Here is a 17,484-nt window from a genome sequence, read left to right as displayed (position 1 = left end):
AATGTATAAGTTTTCAACTCCTTTGGGCAGATACCGAGGAGTGCAATTGTTGGATCGTATGTGAAGATTATGTTTAGTTTTGTAAGAAACTGCCAAACTGTCTTCCAAAGTGGATGTACCATTTTGCGTTCCCACCAGCAAGTGAATGAGAATTTCTGTTGCTCACATCCGTGCTAGCATTTGATACTGTCCGTGTCTTCGGTTTTAGCTGTTCTAATAGACAGGTGGTTGTATCTCTTTAAATCTGTAATTCTCGGGGCGCCTGGGTGGCTCAGTCTGTTAAGGGGCCGGCTTCGGCTCAGGTCATGATCTCGCGGTCCGTGAGTTCGAGTCCCGCGTCGGGCTCTGTGCTGACAGCTCAGAGCCTGGAGCCTGTTTCTGATTCTGTGTCTCCCTCTCTCTGACCCTCCCCTGTTCATGCTCTGTCTCTCCCTGTCTCAAAAATGAATAAAACGTTAAAAAAAATCTGTAATTCTCTAATGACATTATGTTGAGCATCTCTTTGTATGCTTCTTTGCCATCTGTCTGTCTCCTTTGAGGAGGTATCTGTTCAGATCTCTTGCCCATTTGTAAGCTTTGTTATCTGGTTGTTGTTGGTGGTGGTGGTTGTTGAGTTTTAAGAGTTCTTTATGTATTTAGGATACTAGACTTTCATCAGATATGCATTTTGCAAATATTTTCTCCCCAAATGCGGTTTGTTTTTTCATTCTTGTAACAGAGTCTTTCTCAGAGGAAAAGTTAAGTTTAATGAAGTCCAGCTTTTTAGACACAACATCAAAAGTATGATCTGTGAAAAGAAAAAGTCATCAGTAAATGCAAGGACACCTGGATTTTCTAATAAATGCACCCTTTTATTGTGGTAAAATATGCATGACATAAATCTTAACCATTTTAACCATTTTTTTTTACATTTATTTATTTTTGAGAGACAGAGCACAAGTGGGGGAGGGGCAGAGAGAGAAGGAGACCCAGAATCCGAAGCAGGCTCCAGGCTCCGAGCTGTCAGCACAGAGCCTGACGTGGGACTCGAACTCACAAACTGTGAGATCATGACCTGAGCCGAAGTCAGACGCTTAACCGACTGAGCCACCCAGGCACCCCACCATTTTAACCATTTGTAAGTGTAAAGTCCATTCATGTTGTGCATCTAATAAACGCATTTTTAAATATATATTTTTGGGTGGTGCCTGGGTGGCTCAGTCGGTTGAGCATCTGACTCTTGATTTCGGCTCAGGTAGTCTCAGGGTCATGGGATGGAGCCCTGTGTCAGGCTCCACGCTGAGTGTGGAGCCTGCTTGAGATTCTCTCCCTTGGCACCTCCTCTGCTCACATGCATTGTCTCCCTCTCTCTGAAAGATAAAAAAAAAAAAAAAACATTCTTTTTCTAATTTCAAAAGTAACATAGGTTCATTTTGAAACTTTAAAAATGCAGAAGAACAGAAAGTATAAAGTAAAAAAATAAATCTCCACCAAACAAAATGCATCAATGCAGTTTGCAAGCTGAGAAAATGGAAGGAGGGGTTATATTCAGCAACTTGAAGATCAAAATTAAAAAGTGCCAAAACTGAAAGAAATTTAACAGTTCAGCTGAAAAGCTGAGAAAGAAGGGCCATCTCCATTAAATAATAACATATTTTAAGGGAAAGCCTTCTTGCATTAGCCTGTTAAAAGTGTACAAATGTGAATTTGGTGGCTAGAAAACCTGGATTTCAAAATTTTCTTTGTTTTAAGCTTTTTTTTTTTTTCTCCAAAGCACTGAGCCATGTAAGTACCAAGGCATGTAAAATGTGAGTTTCTGCCACAATTACATTCTCAGTGACTTGGGCATAAGGGCATGTCTGTACATAGGACAAGACTTTACAGTCCTCAGTTTTGTAGCAGTCATTATGAGATGGCTACATCATCGTTTTCAACCCCTGCGTGAGCCTGCTTAAATGACGAGAAGGGTTATTTTTTCCAGTGTGAATGGTATTTATCACATGAAGACTGGATAAATCACTGAAGTTGATTATAAGACTTCCTACTTTTGGTGAAATTGATTGCATTGAGGGCTTTTCTCCCCTCTTCTATTTCAGAGGCTCCCACAGATTTAAAAGAAATTAATCACAAAAGTTTTCGTGAGAATACATGTTTTTAACATTTTAAATTTTCTCTGAATGTCAGATTGTCTATTACATGTGTACTTTTGTTAAAGGGCAGTCATTTACGGTAGTTTCCGTTGAATTTTTAAATTTTGCAAAGGGAATGAAACATTGTAAGGAACCTAAGTGATGTTCTACGGATCTTGATTGTCACACACTCACAGCTATTTAAATGATCCCTTGAAGGCTGAAATTGAACCACATGCTTATTCAGGTCATGGACTTCACCAGAATCCATATAACCATTAAGCGTGGTATTGACTATGAAGCCCATTTTGATAACCTTGACCTTTTGCAAATCAACTAGGAAGTGTCACTTGAAGACTGTAGTTAACTAGCAAAAACGTATCCCATGCTGGAGAATGTCTATAACTCACACTTTCTGTTTTCATTGACATGCAATTTGCATGGTGCTATCCATTTATAAATAAATGATTTCCACAGAGTGAGCTTGATTATTCCTCTCTTCCTACTTCAGGTTGGGTGAGCTACATCTAAGTTAGAAATCTCTTCCTTTCAGGTCGCCTGGGTGGCTCAGCCGGTTAAATGTCGACTTCGGCTCAGGTCACAATCCCGAGGCTCACAGGTTCGAGCCCTGCATCTTGTGTTGACAGCTCAGTCTGGAGTCAGCTTCAGATTCAGTGTCTCCCTCTCTCTGCCCCTCCTCCCTCATGTCCTCTCTCTCTCTCTCTCTCTCTCTCTCTCTCTCAAAAATAAATACACATTAAAAAGAATAAAAAAATTTAAAAAAGAAACCTCTTCCTTTGGAAGAGCTTATTACGAAGAAAAAACCCACCAGCTTCTTTCTTGTTAACTTGAATGTGAAATTAGCATTTCTCCGAGCATTTTTCATAAGCTCCTCCAAAATTTGAGTTATGTTTGAAATGAATAGCAAGGGAGCGCCAACTTTCTCCTGTCATCTTGCTGGTATAATTGCGGAAGGTCTGCAGCTGCATCCAGCAAGTCCAACAGCACAGCAGGTGTTCTAGAACCACTTACAGTTTGTAAAGAGTTGAAGAAGCCCCTCCATCATTCTGTTATCCTCATCAGAATGGGATGCCGGGGTGGAGTTTTACTTACCTTAAACAAATGTCCCCTAAAGTATCTGAAATAAACATGGCTTACTTACCACGTCACTCTGCTGTTTGACATTTACTACTACCACTACCTGTCTCAATGCACACGGTTGCTTTCGTTTTTTTCCCCCAGATGAGCTAAATCTTGACAACCCTGCTGGGGGGCATCTGTTTGCTACCAACTACCTAGAAGTATAAACTTGAACAACTAAGTTGGCAACCCCGATAGCCCGGACATACTAGGATCCATCCTATTCCAGGAGCTCAAGGGGCAGTGGTTGTGGGGTTATCTTACCCACACCATCCCCCAGAATCTGTGCCTGCCATGGATCGGCTGCTCCTTCTCAAGGTCAGTTGGAATAGGGCTCCAGACTGCTGAAACCTAAGTCCCACTTTAGGTTGCAGAGAAAGGAGAAGTTAGGACTCCAGGGAAGCTGTCGTTAAGTGTCTTGAATCTTTCCTCTCTTCATAGTGTCTCCTCTTTAGGACTTAGCCGTGGTGTTATGGGACAGCCACTGCCAATGCGCACCAAGATTCCCAGTTCACTCTTGCTTCCAGGCGCGTGGCTGTGTGATGACTTGCCTTGGCCAAGGAAATGACAGCAGAAGCATTTAAATGGTTATTTACTGGGGCGCCTGGGTGGCACAGTCGGTTAAGCGTCCGACTTCAGCCAGGTCACGATCTCACGGTCCGTGAGTTCGAGCCCCGCATCGGGCTCTGGGCTGATGGCTCGGAGCCTGGAGCCTGTTTCCGATTCTGTGTCTCCCTCTCTCTCTGTCCCTCCCCCGTTCATGCTCTGTCTCTCTCTGTCCCAAAAATAAAATAAACGTTGAAAAAAAAATGGTTATTTACTTTTAAGAGAGAGAAAGCATGAGAAGGGGAGGGGCAGAGAGAGAGAGAGGGAGAGAGAGAACCCCAAACAGACTCTGTGCTCACAGTGCAGAGTCCGACGCGGGGCTTGAACCCACAAACTGTGGGATCGTGACCTTAGCCGAGATCAAGAGTCAGACATTTAACCGCCTGAGCCACCAGGCAAGTGGAAGAATTTGAGGACTGATGCTGGACTATCCTGTAATTTTTCCCCATGGCCACAACTATATGGTACACATTAACCTGGGATCCTTGGGTGAGGACAATGTGGTTAGGAGACCTCATGCTGATGAAAAATGGACATGTAACATAAGGACGAAATGCAATTTTGTTTTAAACCCTTTAGATTTAGGGATTGTTACTGCAGCATTTCCTAGCCCAGTTTAACAGACACACTTTCCCCTAAATGGAACCTGTGCTCCGAATCATTTATTCATTTATTTGAGCCCCAAGTTAGAACTTTTCTGACTCTGCAGGTATGGTCCCAGCCCCGGACCTGCTTCCTCAAGGCTCAGATCTGTTTCCCTATTTCCTTCTCTAACTCCTGCTACTTCCTGATCTTGCAGACCAGACAGACCCTTGCCTCTAAACTATAGTGTCAGCTAACCCCATGGACAGATCTTATGTGTAACTCTCACCTACCTAATTTTTCAGTGGCACTTTATCTGAATTCCTCAAGACTGGCTCCTTCCCTTTGATAGAACTTTTGTAGCCCAGAACGGCCACAGATCCTATTGGGTCCCCTGGATGCTGTATATGATCCACAGCTCTGCCCTTTTGGTCTGTCCTAAGCTAGAACAGCTTCTGCAATGTATCCTCAGTGCCCTCCAGTGGTTCCAGAGCTGGGTCTTGTCTCCCTCTGCCCTATGCTGCCAGGTGGCATTCCTTCCAGAAGAAATACCATGTGATCAATTATGGCCAGGTGGGAGGAATGAGACATGAAGGGTAACAGAGCAGGGTCTGCCAGGTGGTAGGAACTGGGGAGTTTGTTTGAGATGAAGCAAGGGCTCTCTCTGTTCTACATTTCAGTAGTTTTCTGGTTTTGAAATCTGTCCATGAAAATCACCTCTATCCCAGACACTACATTTCTGACTGGGATGGGAATTCAGGGACGCTCATAAAGATTTAAGACAAGGCTGTTGGTGAGAGTGCTATTTACAATAGCGAAGAGAAAATGTCAATACCTAAATGTCTACCAGCGGGAGAAAAGTGAATAGAAATCATTTAATGCCTGTACAATGAGATAACATCATATTACAAAGTAGGTAAGGATGGGGAAAAATATAATAGATTACTAAGTAAAAAGAGCAGAAATTCAAAATGGGCTGTGTTACCTAATCCTGACTATATTTGAGAATTCATGCTTATATTTGCATAGGAAATAGACAAATGGTATCTAGCAAAATATTTGCCAAGCGGGGCTTCACAATAATTTCATTTTCCTCCTTTATACTTTTTGTATTTCCCAAATTTCTATAATAAGCACATGCTCCTTTTTAATAAGAAAATAATGTGATGAAATATGGAGAAAGTATGGGTTTTGCTTTTCAAAGATGACTATTTTCTGTCCTTTCTTTGCAATCGAGTACCCAACTTTCCTAATCCTGACTCAGATTTCCTAACGGGTTTCTTTCTTGCTTTGGTCTTGCTCTGTTTATCACACACACAAAAAATTTAACAAAATTACCAAGTACTAACAATTCCCATGCAGAACAAAATATGGAAGGTTCCAATAATGCTTACCTGGGGATGTGTATTATATACTCTTGGAAGAAATATTAATACTTTTGAAATTTCATGGTTATTTTCTAAAACAACTTGCTGGGCTTAAAACTTTGGAATAATATGTCCATTTGGATTTGGATTACTATATTTTTAAACCCAGAAAAGTCTTGAGGAACAGACAAAAAAAATTATGAATGATTAACTTTGAAGAAATCTGAAGTTGTTGGAAACCGGTTTTAACTAAACCCAGGACTGGAAATGGTTAGGCAGCGCCTGCTTGGAAGGAGTAGAAAAGAATTGTTAAGGCACAGGCCGCATTTGCCCGCGTCCTCCAAACAGCACATGGGACCGTGCTGGACTTCCAGGACTTCCAGGACTTTCCACCAAGCCGACTTTCTGAGGATCAGCATCAGCCCTCCTTTCTGGAGGTCAGGATCAGGTCACCCTGTGAGAAATCTGCCTTGGAGGCAGTGTGCTGATTTGAGCAGATTTGGTCCCTAACCCTGCGTTTCATTCTGCTAACCTTTCTTGAACCCAGTTCCCCAGGGAACCTGGCCTGTCCCAGGAACTAGAGCCAGGTTCCAATCTTCTTGCCTCATGGCCAACTTTCCTAATCCTGACTCCAGTTCTCATCACAGACTCCTGCTTCTTTCTGTGTCCTGCCTGTCGCAAACTGGGAATTGAATGAATGTGACAAAATGCATGAATGGAGTTATTTGAACTGTGAGCTTAGGTAGCTGTAATCCTTGGACGCTGTATCATAATGAACTGCCTGGGATAGAACCTCGTGCAGGCGATCTTGTCAGGCCTTAGCAGGCAAACTAGCATGACCTGCTCCTCTTCCTGCCCACCCTCATCCTGTTACCCTGACATTGTGCCCTGCCGACCCAGTCCTAAGACACGCCACGAGTAGTCCCCGTAGTCAGGTCAAAGAGTGCGAGGGTAAGTCACGTACTGACACAACGGCAGTCTTCGTAAGACCTGTCTGGTTCACAAAGTTGACAAACGTGGCCTGAGAACAAATAAAATTAAAATCTTTTGAATGTGATGCATCTGGGAGACACAAGTTATTTTCCTGCCATTTTACCAACGTTCCACCTTCCAAGTAGGGCACCAATCCCCCCGTGGATCAGCCTGGCAGTGATGTATTCCTTATGGAGAGGAGAAGAGAACGGTTCTGGAATCCTCAGATAACCTTTCTTTTTCTATCCCTGCTGTGAAGAAGCTTAGAATCTGCAGTCCTCGAGTTGTAGTTAGTGGATTTGGCAGGCTCGCGTCCATCCCCACAGAAAGACGTATACTGAAATAAATACCTTGAGGACAATGACATGGCTCAGGTGGCGTTTCAGAGCCAACAACAGGCATCTGAGCAATCTGCCATCTCACTGACATTGCACCACGTGCTTGAGTTCTCCAGGCAGGCCCAACTAAAAAATCTTGCAAGGCGCGTGCTTTAGGTAAATCCCAACCATAAGCGAGGTGTGTTTGAGTGATTCCAGACCTTCAGATATTGATCGCTTGGCTGGAAATAGAGTCCAAAACACATGGTGTGTGCTGACTTTAAAAAGATTTAAGCATGAATGGTTTGAAAGGGTTCCCGTGAAATTGCTCTACCCTTACTTCATCTGGCTCTTGGTTTTTAAAATCAGTTGAACTGTACTGTATTTGGAGATTTCCCCTGGAAGTACTGTAGCAAAAGAGTAGCATGTAGCCTATGGCTCAACAAGGTCGATATTAAATAGAGCTTCCTACCTTCCCCAGGAGCGCACTATTTTTCCCCCGAGTAATTGGTGACATCCTTTTCCTGATCCTGAAAGATGTCACTGACTGGAGCCAGTCCTCATGAAGCTGGACAAACGGATTCTTCCCTTGGATTCCCTGGGAATGAAAGGAAGCCTTAGCCAGTAGAATTCTCATTTGCTTGTGGTAAGCTATACCCCTCGATGTGAAGAGTTAAAAGGGTGTTTAGCTTCCTCAGAATGAACTTCTGGAAATACATACAGAACAAACTCAAGATGTATCCCAACTCTGGGTCTGTGGATTTGTGTTAAAAGAAAGGCTGGGATCTTTTGGATGTGCTTCTGAGCAGACTTTTCATGAATTATGGCATTATTAGAACTACCTAAATGAAATGACTTTGAACTTTTAAAACCTTAGCTCTATCTATGTGGCTTATAATTCAGCAAAAAGAGTATTTATGATGATTTGTAGATAGATGCTTAGGTTTGTAAAATCTTTGAAATAATTAAAGGCCCAGAGTAGTTCCTAATAATGAAGAAAGATTACACTTCAAAAGAATCACAAGTATTTTGACCCCAAACCAATTCCATAATTTTTAAATCAGTATTTGTGGTTTTACAAAGATAAGGGAATGAGATTTTTCATACATGTGTATAATATGTATGTATAATATGTATGTATATATGTATGTATATATGTGTGTGTGTGTGTGTGTGTGTGTGTGTGTGTGTGTGTATGCATGCATGTCCTTTGGACCAAGAATTCGACTCTGTCAAATTTATTCTAGGGATATGGAGATATGCACAAAGATTTATATACAAGGATTGTTCACTGCAGCCTTATTCATAATGATAAAGAATTAAGAAAAAATATAAATGTCTAACAATTCAGTATTATTTGAACAGATTATTATAAATTCATAGAAAGGAACACCAAGATGCTACTAATATCATGTTTGCAATATCTACCAAATGAAAAAAAAATCATGGGAAGAGCATATATTTATAATAAAACTAGCACAACACTGGAAACAAATACCCGTCAATAACGGACTGGGTAAAAAAATCGTGGGGAATCTGCAATAGAAACTGTAATGTTAAAAAGAAAAAGGGAGGATATGGGCCCATCTCTGAGATACCTTATAAGTAGGAAAAAGCAAATTACAGAATAGATTGTACAGTATACAACCAGTTTTGTGACTGAAAGATAAAGATGGATAGACATAATTTATCTACACATGTAGATATCTCTGGAAGTCTGTAAAAAAGCTAGTAACACTGGTTGCCTCTGGGGAGGTGAGACGTGATTCGGAGGTAGGAGGGAGACTGCCTCGTGTAAATTTTGTTCGATTTGGGCATTTCCTTCTATGCCTATACAACTTAAAAAATAAAGAAATACCAGTATGTGAACTATAATTTAAATTTGTAAACAATTTCACGTCTATCTATCTGAATAGAAAAGACTCAAATCCAAACAAGAAAATGTAAATGAGAGTTATCTTTGTGCGGTAGGATTATGGGTAATACTCATTTTCTTCTGTGTTTTCCTGTATTTTTTGAGGATTCTCCCTGCCCCGCCCCACCCCCCACCCTGCCCCGCCCATGACAACACTGATACAAATTTAAGAAAATAATGAGGGGAAAAAGGCAATGAATGAAAACTGTCTACAGGTCTAATAGGATAGTGAGTGGGGGAAAGGGGCCAGCTTGGTTCTCATGAGCATTGAGGCTGGTACTTCTCAGCTTCCGTGAGGCCGGACTGGGCTTCTCAGCTGAAGCAGCTAATTATGGCTGCATTATCTTTCCACCGGCTGAGGCCTGCATGTGAGTAATTAGTTTTATTGCTATAGTTTAGTTGTTAGCAATCTTGCCTGCACGTTGGAATACCTGGGGGCATAAAAGAATACTAAAAACATGCTAGGCCCCCGCCCCAGACCGATCAAACCCAAATACCTGCGGTGAGAATCTGGCATCCAGTAATCTTCCCCAGGTGATTCAAATGTGCAGTCCGGGCTTATCAGTAGGTTTCGGGCCTTCCTGGGAATAGATAAAATAGTAAGTGAACCACTGATCTTTTCCAAAAAGATGAGGCCCAATTCTGAGGCCAGGAGAGCTGGAGACCAAATATAACTTCCCCCAGGACTCGTTCAGTTTAAAGGAGCAGGACCTCGGGAAAAGAAATTGAGAGTGAGAATGCCCAAGTGCTGGTTCGGCTTTTTGCACTTCCTAGCTGCAGACCCTGGATCCATGCATAGACCGTCTAAGTAGGACCTTGCTGTACAATGTGTGCAACTCAGCTCAGGGTCTTTGAAAATAGCCTGAGGGAAGAGGAAAGCAGAAGTGTGGGCATTCCGTGCCACACCCTCCCCTAATCAGAACATCTGTAGATTTGCCCTTTTGTAGGTTAGTTTTCTGGTAGCTTTAGTTTTAACAAATGATTCCCTAGGGGCACCTGGGTGGCTCAGTCGGTTAAGCATCCAACTTCGGCTCAAGTCATGATCTCTGGGTTCCTGGGTTCAAGCCCTGCCTGGGGCTCTGTGTTGACAGCTCAGAGCCTGGAGCCTGTTTCAGGTTCTATCTCCATCTCTCTCCCTACCCCTCCCCGCCTGCACTCTCTCAAAAATGAACAAACGTTAAAAAAAAATTTTTTTTTTTAAAAATGAAATTCCCTAGGCCACATGGGTTTTTAGAGGTCTTTATTACTATTTAATGTAAGCCAGGGAGTGAGCCTAGAATATGTGATATTTTCTGCATTTTTCTCATATTTTGGGGGGTTTGATTTTCCTGGTACATGGGTACTTGAAGAGGCTGTGGAAACTTCTGCTGCTTTCGTTTGGACAATCAATGGCTTTCAACCCAGTTCTGTTGTTCTCATTCCACAGGCAGAAATCATGTGTATTTTTGAGATGTAAAAAGAATAGATAATCCTCCACAGCTCATTCCCTCCCTAGAGTGACGAATTTTCCATGTGTTTGCCAATGCATGTACCACCTTCACATCAGGGCCAGGATAGGATAAGACAAATTAGGCATTTGCCTTGGCTGCAAAATTTGAGAGCACCAAAAATCTCAGTAATCAGGATAAATAATGTTTTGAGACAGTATTTTTAAAAATTAATGCAAAAATCCATGATGAGCAAATTATCAGAATTTTATTTTATTATTTAATTTTTTTTGGTTTGTTTATTTGAGAGAGAGTGAGCAGGGGAGGGGCAGAGAGAGAGAGAGGGAGACAGAGAATCCCAAGCAGGCTCAGAGCCTGATGTGGGGCTTGAACCCATGAACTGTGAAATCATGACCTGAGCTGAAACCAAGAGTCGGATGCTTAATTGACTGAGCTACCCGGGTGCCCCTTATCAGAATTTTAAATAAAGGGAGGATCACTAACACTTGTGTACCAAGACATATTAAAATCTAAGGCAAAAAAAAAAAAAAAAAATTGTGCTCACTCACCTTCCCTTATTCTAGGCTCTACTCCATATTGCCCAAAGTACTCACCCCAAGTCTGGGGCTTAAGAATTTGGAAGGGACCTTTGGAAATTTTTGCAGTTCAAATAGATCTGGGTTGGTTTAAGAGTTAGGAAAGGAAAGAGGAAAAAAAAAATAAAATGAGAAAGATAACCTTTAACAAAATTTTTTTTAACGTTTATTTATTTTTGAGACAGAGAGAGACAGAGCATGAACGGGGGAGGGGCAGAGAGAGAGGGAGACACAGAATGGGAAGCAGGCTCCAGGCTCTGAGCCATCAGCCCAGAGCCCGACGCGGGGCTCGAACTTACGGACCGCGAGATCGTGACCTGAGCTGAAGTCGGACGCCCAACCGACTGCGCCACCCAGGCGCCCCGAGAAAGATAACCTTTATATCTTAATTTTGTGGTCAGGAAGAAATATTTTGTATTCCTATTCAAAATTGAAAAGCTGTTAGCTTTCTTATCTCTTGATAAAATCAGAATGGCAGCTTGAAAAATTGACAAGGATAGTAACTAAGAGGTTAATATCAGGTCCATTTCAATCACTGAGAAGTCAGCACAACAGACACTTTAATGACTTGTGAATTTTTCATCAACATGTGCCGTATTTCATTAATGTATCACACACTGAGCAGTTAACAACTTTGACTATATATCGTGTCGTGGTCTCCAATATATAACATACACAGTACTTGAATTCGTGTCAGGAATATCAGCTTTCCTACAAAGTTGATTTGAGTGAATTAATACATGTTTCCATCTGAGTTTTGAACAAGAGTGTTCCATCTCCAGCTTTCTTGATATCCGAGCGATGGCTAATTTTTCTTGGTGAACTTATTTGAGGCAAGATTTTGATGCACAGGGCCAAGGAACATTTTACAGAGGGAGCCAAGCTTTGGTGGGTACCATCTGGCTAAGAAAAAAATAAAGAAAAGAGGCAGGCTGCCATGTGGGCAGTATGTGGCCTCTTTGATTGGATGATCTCTTTTTCATTCACTGAATGAATGTTTATTAAGCATCTGGTAATAGCCCTGGCACTGTGTTGGGTGCTGGATTCAGGAGTGAGCAGGACAGACAAAAATCGCTGCCCTTACTGAAACTTACACGAGAAATCGTCAAAGGAGATAAATGTAATAGAATAAATGATTATTTGATTTAGAAGCATAGAAACCAAGAGTGGAAAGAAACCAATTGCCTAGATCAACTACCTAATTAAGTTCTAAATCCAATATTCGTCCCGCTAACTGCATTTGGGAGCCCACCTGGAATGCCCACAGATACAGCCTGTTACTAAATGGGGAGGAGAAACTGGTCCAGGTTATACGGCAATGGGGAGTAAATCAGGTGATGGGAATGGTTGTCATCTGGGAATAGAGGCCTGGGATTGCTGGCTCTTGACCAGGAACTGAAATCCAGATTTCTGCATGAATCTCTTGATGTTTAAGTTCTGGAAGCTAACTCAAAATTTTCAATGGCACCATTATGTCAAAAGCAACACTTGGTCAGGTCAAAGACCGCCAGTGTGCTCTCTTGGTCTTAGCGGGGCATTCAGTCATTCGTTCATTCATTCATCAAACATTAGTAAACGGCTTCTCTGGTGTACCCAGCTTAAGAATAGCTGCCATCTGGCCAGCCTTTCAGAGCCTTCCAGTCTCTTGGGACTTGATGGCCTTTCCACTGTGAGGTACAGCGCTTGCTTTGATGATGCTAACCTGGGATAAGCACAGAATGGATATGTTTGAGTACTAAGAGGAGATCACTTGGAAGCATTTATAAGGGTGGTGATGGAAGGAAGTACTTGGCTTCATCTAGAATATCTGTGTGGTGGCTCTGAAGTGTGGGTATTTTCTCTTTCAGAAGGAGATACTGTTTCATGCCTGGTTTTTCATCTTCAACCTGTTGGCCCTGAAACCCTTTCTTTCAACAAAGAATCATCCTCTTTCTGCTGTTTTGAAAATTTCCCTCTAGGTGGCGCCATTTGCAGGTCTCTGAGTCTCCCTGGGCCTGCTTGCTAGCCTTCCCAGGAGCAAGGCTACTTTATTCCTTGGCTAGACAGCTGTGCCAGCAAGCTCTGCCCGGAACAGCTCTTTCCCAGCTCTTGTCGGATCTGCAATGGTTCAGGCCGACTTCTAATCGGTCTTTCAGGTGACCATCATCGTGTGTCTACCCATACTCTTTTGGGTTGGTTTGAATAACTGCTCCTTCTTCTGAACTCCTCTAGCAGTCCATTCTCTCTGCTGTAGGTTAGCAGTGAGAGCTTCTCATTTTGCATTGCTGTTTATTCTTTTATGCATGTGGACTGTCTGCCCAAACAGATTATTAAGGCTTTAAGGGCTTTGTATGCCTCAGGCATCTGGCATAATGCACTGCCTGGGACAGGCAGTCTTGCAGTGTGTTTGTTGTTGACGTAGGTTCTCCTATTCTTTTGTTTATTCATCACTTAACTGAGTATCTCTTCCAGGCTGGGCACTCTTTAGGGTGCCCTGAAAGCAGTTGAGACTGAGAGATGACAGATAGAGACAGGGCACTGGGAGAGGAGGCTGAGGTAGAGAAACAGATAATTACGGCGGTGCAGGGTGTGCTATGAAGCAGCCATGCTAAGTGACTCTGGGAACAGGAGCGATGCAGGCTTCTTCCTCCCCAGGAGCTCCTTTTACATGAGTTCAGCCTTTCATTCTCTTATTCTGGGATCACTCCCGGAAACTGAACTATGCCTTTGACTGAAGTACGCCTTTGACTGTGTTTCTTTTCCAGTCCCTACGGAGGAGGGTAATAGGAACATGGTGCAGCTGTCCATCTCAGGATGCCATGGAAAAGGTGACAGTCTTCCCATTTCCCTCTGGCATTCTATGCTCTGAGGGCTGTGTGGTTTGCTTTTCAGTCATGTACTCATTGCCGTTCAATTCTCAGAATGGCTTATCATCTCATTGTCTGTTTGGGGGTGATTTGGAAATGCTGACTCAAGTGATGTAGACACGTATTATTGAAAGCCTGTTCATTCTTTAAGATGCATCCAAATATCCCCTTTTGTATGAAGTCTCCTCTAGTTCCCCCTACCAGAATGAATTATTTCTGCCTTTTTATGCCTTTATTATTGTTACGTCTATTCCGGTTTTAATACAAACTGATTTCACTTTGTCTTTTATTATGGCTGTTCAGAGCCTCATGCCTTAACACTCTAAGCCTAGGGTTGCCTGGGTGGCTTACTCAGTTAAACATCTGACTCTTGACTTTGGTTCAGGTCATGATCTTGTGGTTCATGGGTTGGAGCCCCATGTTGGGCTCTGTGCTGATAGTGTGGAGCCTTCCTGGGATTCTCTATCTCCTGTCTCCCTTGCTCTTGGCCCCTCCCCTGCTCTCTCCCATTCTCTCAAAAATAAATAAACATTAAAAAAACAAAGACTCTAAGGCCTATTGAGGTCAAGACCATCTCTCACTTCCTGCACTCTCTCCTTATTGACACATAGCAGGCAATGAATACATGTTAACTTAATGAACTGGGGCTTTGGAATATGATACATGTTTAGTTGCATATTTTATTTACTTCTAAAATATGGTTAATAACGTCAAGAGTTTCTACATGGATTTTGTTTGCTTGACTTAGGTTGTATGAATGTTTGTTTGGCAAATGCTTTCCAGATACATATGTAAAGGTTTCTGGATAGATCTGGGGTCTAAATTTGAATTTTCCTGTTTCCTTCTTGTCATCCATACATGGCTTCATCACTGTCAGAGAGTACTGGCTTACTTTCTGATTTCTTTCCAATACGTGAAGAAACATCCTCCTATTGATTGATTTCATCCATTCAAATATCTACTGAGTGCCAAGGATTGTCCCTGATGCTTGGGATCCAGGGGTGAAAAAATGGATTTTGATAGTATCAGATGGTGTAATTCCTTTCATCAAAGAGCATGTCAATTCAGTCAAAATGGATTATCTGATAGATGGATAGTACAGTTTGAGAGACATTGTCAAAAATTTCAGAGGATCCTTGGCTAGGACCCCAGAGACTTGAAGCTTCCTGTCATTTGATTTTTTTGGCATTTAATATCTCTCTGAAACTCATATATATGTATGTTAGAGGATACAAACTTACAATTAAAAATTTTCCTCTGAAGCCATTTAAAATTGCTGCATATTGAATTTCAATCTTTAATTTCATTAGTCACTTAACTTTAAGTTTTAATTTCACAGAAAGTCTAGTGGCTTTAAGTTTATATATTTACTTTGAGAGTGATTGTGTGCACAAGAGTGAGCAAGGGGCAGAGAGAGAGAGGGAGAGAGGGAATCCCAAGCAGGCTCTGCATGTCAGTGCACAGCCTGATGGGCAAGGCTCAGTCTTGTGAATGGTGAGATAAAGACTGGAGTCCAAATCAAGAGTCTGGTGCTTAACCAACTGAGCCACCCAGGCACCCCTCTAGTGACATAGGAGTCCACATAAAGGGGGTGAGATTTGTCTTTGCTTTCCTGGCCTATGTGAACTTTAATCATTTTGTAGCCCAGATATTTAGAAAGGGAGCCTACAGTATAGATCTTATGCCTCCGTGACTTGTTTGATCTAAGTCCTGGGGTGTGTGTGTGTGTGTGTGTGTGTGTGCGCGCGTGTGCATGTGTGTGTCAAGGGGGTGGAAGTAATGGCACATAAAAGAAGGTAGTTACACACCTGTCACTCAGGAAGCCTATATGCATTCTTGACCTGTAGCAATGGTACAGTCATGACCTTCCTTTCTACTCTGGATAAGCACGTTGCTCCAGAGACATCTCAGAAAACATGAAATATGAAAAAGGGATTCCTATCATAAAATACAATTTACTCTGGAGACCACAGGTTCCATGAAAGCCGGAAGCAGAGGAGTTCCCCTTTTGCAGCTGTTAGACAAAACAAAACCTGAATGAGCAAGGAGATTTTTTTTTTTTTTTTGCCATTTATCAGTCGACCATCACAACAAAATAAACATTATAAAGTAAACTGCCTCAATTGAAAGTGGAAAACCAAAATACTAGAATGGGATTCTGCTGGGGCAATCTTGTCCCCCCTCCCCCCCTTTTTTCTATTTGATTCTTCCCTTTGCTTCCACATGATTCTGCATTTTCCTGTAAATCGAGCATAATTCAATCTCGGTCTAGAAGGGCAAATTTGATCACTTGGCTGTTAAACATCGTGTGCCTTTTCCAGAAGAGTTTGTAACAAAACAAAACAGAAACAACCTCAATGGCATATAAACTGGAAGCCATCAGGAGGCTCTTGGAAACTTGGACAGCTTCGTTTGCAGCTTAGGATTTAGATGTGTATCTCCCGTAACTTTGTGGACAGTTTCCCTCCCCGCCCCCCCCCCCCCCCCCCCGGGAACCGGTGACAGTTCCTCCTTCCCCAGTCGCACTCCACGACCGAGTGTATCTAAGACCGAATTGGGGTCAGAGGTGACGCGAGATACTTTTGTAACCGAATGGCGTTTTGGAAATAGGAACGGGAAAGAGCCCAGAAGTGGCCGGGAGGCGGCGCGACCGGGAGTGGTGGGGCGCGAGCGCGGACGGTTCGCGGAGCCGGCCCGGGCTGGGGGGCTGGCGGGGCAGCCTCCCGCGAGTCCGCGTTCCTGGGCCGGGGGCCGAGCGGCAGGCAGAGGCCGCCATATTCCTGCTCCACCACGCCCGGGCGGGCAGCGGCAGGTTGGCGGCGGCCCCGACCCGCCCCTCCCCGGGGGGCGGCCGTGACCGCTGCGCCCGCCGGCCCCCACCGGCGCGCGGGAGCGGGAGGCGCCCGCAGAGCCCGAGGGGCCGGCTCAGCCTGGGGAGCGGCGGGCGAGGCGAGAGCCGCACTGGGAGGCGCGCCGCGGCGGCTGCGAGCCCAGGAAAGCCTTCCAGGAGGGGCCGGGCGGCGCCGCCTCCCCGCTCCCCTCCTCCCGCGCCCATCCCCTCCCTCCGCCTCCCCTCCTCCTCCCGCCGCCGCTGCCGCCGCCGCCTCCCTCCCGGATCTGTGCTCCAGTTCAGAGAAAGAAGAAAATGTGTGTGTGTGGCGAGGGGGAGGGCGAGCAGTGAGCAGCCGCTCCGCGCCTGGCAATCGGGGCCGGGGGTGGGCGTCTGGCGGAGGCGGAGCGGAGGCGGAGGCGGCTGAGCGCGCGGCGGGCGAGCCGGCGAGCGGGCTTTGCGCGCGAGCCGGGCGGTGGGCGCGGGCAGGGCCCAGGGCGCCCGGGAGCCGTGTCTAGCGGCAGCGAGGAGCGGGCGCGCCGGGCGCGGGGAGCCGTCGGCGGCCGCTCGCTGCGGGGACGCCCCGGTGGATGTGCTCTCGCCGCCGGGCGCAGGGCTTAGGGGAGCCTCGGCGGCGGCGGCGGCGGCGGCGGCGCGGGGGGCTAGGCGGGCCGCCCGTTCCCGGGGAAGGAGGCGCGGGCGTCTGAGCGAGGCCGGGCGCGGCGGCCTTCCCTCGCGCGCCCCCCGAGCCAGCGCCCGCGGCCGCCTCCCGCGCCCT

The 17,484-nt window shown here is 44.5% G+C and overlaps 1 protein-coding gene across 1 annotated transcript in view; it reads left to right on the top strand.

Moving 5' to 3' along the window:
• Positions 1–17,484, top strand: part of GNAQ (G protein subunit alpha q) — a 354,951-nt gene that overhangs the window by 19,145 nt on the left and 318,322 nt on the right. The window lies entirely within an intron of this gene.

The sequence above is a fragment of the Panthera uncia genome, chromosome D4, assembly GCF_023721935.1.
Source record: "Panthera uncia isolate 11264 chromosome D4, Puncia_PCG_1.0, whole genome shotgun sequence".
Taxonomy (NCBI): Eukaryota; Metazoa; Chordata; class Mammalia; order Carnivora; family Felidae; genus Panthera; species Panthera uncia.
The sequence above is the reverse complement of the archived record's forward strand: the minus strand, read 5'-3'. Positions and strand labels throughout refer to the sequence as shown.